Genomic DNA, 3582 nt, shown 5'->3' with positions numbered 1-3582 from the left:
GTTTTTCTCTCCCAGAACCGATGTGCTGTAGACAGAGACACGTGCTGGATTAAAGACCTTCACGCCCTTCTGTCAAATTTACCATCGTGCTTAATGACCCGTGTCTGTAAGATGTAAGATGTAAGATTTAGAAAAGCCTGGGTTTTTTTGTCGCTGGATCCGTGTCTGTAATATGTAAGATTTGAAAAAGCCTTGTTTTTTTCCCTTGTCTGTAATATGTAATAAGATGTTTTATAAAAGCAAGGACAGAACCTTTTCGAAATCTTACCTCTTACATCTTACAGAGACTTGTGTTCTAAGATGTAAGATGGAAGATAGGAGATAGGTCCTAATTTTTCTTTGTAAATTTAGCACGCGTTTTTATTTGCTGTTGTAACACTAGGAAAAGGTACTTTGATTTTGTTTTGCAAATGTAGCACGCTGATGCAACTATCCTATATCAGGAAAAGGTACTTAACATTTGCAAAAAAAGGCGTGTTTATGTGCTGTTTGTTTTGCAGACGATTTATCTACCAGGAATACCATTTATGTTGTTTTTGTGTTGAATTCCCTTGGGTGCAATTTATTTGGAAAGGCTTCCATCTAATCTAGTTTTGTGGCGATTTTCTTTGTTGCTTATTTGATTGCTTTCTAACAGGGAGTATAGGATCTTGCTAACAGGGAGCATGGGATGATGACTTTTTCCGATGTAAGATTTTGTGTAAGATTCTAAAATGTGCCTTGTTTTTCGATGTCCAATAATTTGCCACTACTGATTAAATGGGATGAAAAATGATTTAGTTCGCCAAATGATGGTCCGTCGCCTTATCCAGATAATAAGTTGTGCAACTATTGATGAATGAAATGACTTCATAAAATAGTGCGGATACAAGAAGTACCTGGTGCAGCCTGGCATATGAAGTAATACAGCATGAAGCATTGTTGGTCGTCCCACTTGTCTTTTTCGTGTGGCATTGCGGAGTAACAGACGCAATCTTGCATTCCGAAAAAGTTGTTCGGTTCTTCCGGACCCCAGGAGCTGTACGACCCAAGTGGAGACCCGTCCACCCACTCAAACCTTCCCTCTTCGCGCTGATCGTGCAGGCCGATCCAGAAGTTCCAGTGATCGCTCACGGACTTGTACAGGGAGATGAGGAAGGCGTCGGTCCCAGCGTCTCGGGGCATGGCGAGGGTGCCGCCGTCTGCACGACAGGCTGCCGCCGCTTGGCTGAAGGTCTTCATTTTCTTGAAGGCCTTGTAGCAGGTTCCACGCCACACTATGTAACCTTTTGGACACGATGCTGGAAAACAAGTTTTGTATCAAAAACAGGCCAAATATGGACCATGTTCAAAATCATGACACATGCAACGTATGCAGTTAAATACTGTTTTTAAAAGGTGAAATACACCCAGCCTCCCAACATAGATACCAGTGCCCCGTATGAAGTGTTTTAACCTAAAGGTGGTGGAAAAAAGACCATCAGAATGAGTCAACATAACAGCTGAAAACCAATTTACTTATACTGTGTCCAATTTTGTGAAGATGCAGCTCGGTGGCGGCGGTTCGGCGCTTCAAGGCGTCAGCAGTGGTCGACAGTCGGCGCACGTCGTTTTGGTCGCGTTGTTTCAGGGCATCTTGGTCGCGTTTCAAGGCGTCTTGGGCGCGTTTCAAGGCGTCTTGGTTGCGTTTCAAGGCGTCTTGATCGCGTTTTAAGGCGTCTTGGCCTCGTTTCAAGGCGTCTTGGACGCGCTTTAAGACGTCTTGGTCGCGTTTCAAGGCTTCAACAGTGGCGGACAGTTGGCGCAGGTCGTCTGGTTTACGTTTCAATGCGCCTTGGGGTGCCTCACTATCCAGGATCCGTGCTGGGGTAGAATAGACAGGGCTTTAGTTAGCTGCAATACGTTAACTAAAACTCTGCAGGAGGTTATGTATGTGTGTTTGTAAAGCATAAATTGAGAAGATGTCGATAGTTGTGCATGGTGTTTAGTAGATAGGAAGGTTCGAGAAGATTATTTTTCAAATGTATGATCTGAGAGGTCTTGTTTGGTCTCTTTTGAATTGTAATGATTGAGAAAAATACTGTATCACAGTAAAAACATACATTCAAATATATATGTAGATTTTATCATTGTGCAACTTTCATAGTCATAGGTTCGGATCTCAGAGATAGCCCCCCCCCAAAAAAAAATCACACCCGCCCAAAATGTGTGGAAACCGCGGCATTAGACTAAAGCCAACCAAAAAGAGAGAGTTTAAACTGCTGTTACATCCTCTTCAAATACCGGGGAACCTCAGTAATACATAATAACATTGTGTAGTTCCAAGCCAGGTCCCTAGGAACAGGGGGTTTATTCATAATTATTACATGAAGTCTGGTGAACATGGCATGTGCAGCCCGTTTCTCCTAGTGGGTCAGTTAATCCTCAATATTACTCAGTGAGTCGAGCTGTGCGATGATTACTGAATGAAATGGCTTCATGAAATAGTGCGGATACAAGAAGTACCTGGTGCAGCCTGGCATATAAAGTGATTTGGCATGCGGCAGTTTTCGTCGTTCCACTTGTCTTTCTGGGATAACATTGAGGAGTAAGAGACGCAATCTTCTTTGCCCAGAAAGTTGTTCGGTTCTCCAAGACCCCAGGAGTTGTACGATCCAAGTGCAGACCCGTCCCACCCACCCAAACCTTCCCTCTCTGCGCTGATCGTGCAGACCGATCCAGAAGCGCCAACCGTCGCTCACGGACTTGTGCAGGGAGATCAGGAAGGCGTTGGTCTCGGCGTCTCGGGGCATGGCGAGGGTGCCGCTGTCTGCACGACAGGCTGCCGCCGCTTCGCTGTAGGTCTTCATTTTGTTGAAGGCCTTGTAGCAGACTTCACGCCACATTGTGTAACCTTCAGGGCAAGATACTGGAAAACAAGTTTTGTATCAAAAACAGGCCAAATATGGGTCATGTTGAAAATGATAACATACATGCAACATAAGCAGGTAAACTGTGTTTAAAATGCCAAATGCACCCACCCTCTTCGAATACCGGTAACCAGATTAATACATAGTAGTACATGTATAATGACATCGCCAGGTCCCTAACAACAGGTGTTTTGAAGTTTGGGGAACATTGCACGTGCAAATCTGATTATTTATCCCATTTATTTAGTACAGAAAAACATTTCACTGTAAAAAAACCTGCTAATCGATATTATGTGGATAAGTGTATATAATTTGTTCGTCCCATTTTTCCACCTTATGTGCCACCAAAATCTTTGTATGGTAAATTTGTATGGCATAGCACCCCTGTTATCTCATTGATTTACCAGAAAGAGAATTTAATGGGATAACAGAGATGCTGTCCCATTAATTTACCATATAGAGAACCATATAGCAAAGTTTTTGGTGGTATAATTGGATAGACCTTTCTACATATAGCTATCCTGTTTTTAAAGACAAATTTTTTCAGTACTAAATATATTGGACAAATAACCAAAGCTGCATGTGCAGCCCCTGTTTCTCCTAGTGAGTCAGTTAATCCTCGCTGTTAGTGAGTCGAGCTTGTTTCAATCATGATGTTTAATTTCTATCTTAAGCTGGAGTCACATGTGAAACG

The 3582-nt window shown here is 42.9% G+C and overlaps 1 pseudogene; it reads right to left on the bottom strand.

The window, feature by feature from the left end:
• Positions 1-849: 849 nt before the first annotated feature.
• LOC109481499 lies at positions 850-2882 on the bottom strand (annotated as a pseudogene).
• Positions 2883-3582: the final 700 nt, after the last annotated feature.

The sequence above is a fragment of the Branchiostoma belcheri genome, unplaced genomic scaffold (genome assembly GCF_001625305.1).
Source record: "Branchiostoma belcheri isolate BF01 breed outbred unplaced genomic scaffold, Haploidv18h27 scaffold56, whole genome shotgun sequence".
NCBI classification, from domain to species: Eukaryota; Metazoa; Chordata; class Leptocardii; order Amphioxiformes; family Branchiostomatidae; genus Branchiostoma; species Branchiostoma belcheri.
The sequence above is the reverse complement of the archived record's forward strand: the minus strand, read 5'-3'. Positions and strand labels throughout refer to the sequence as shown.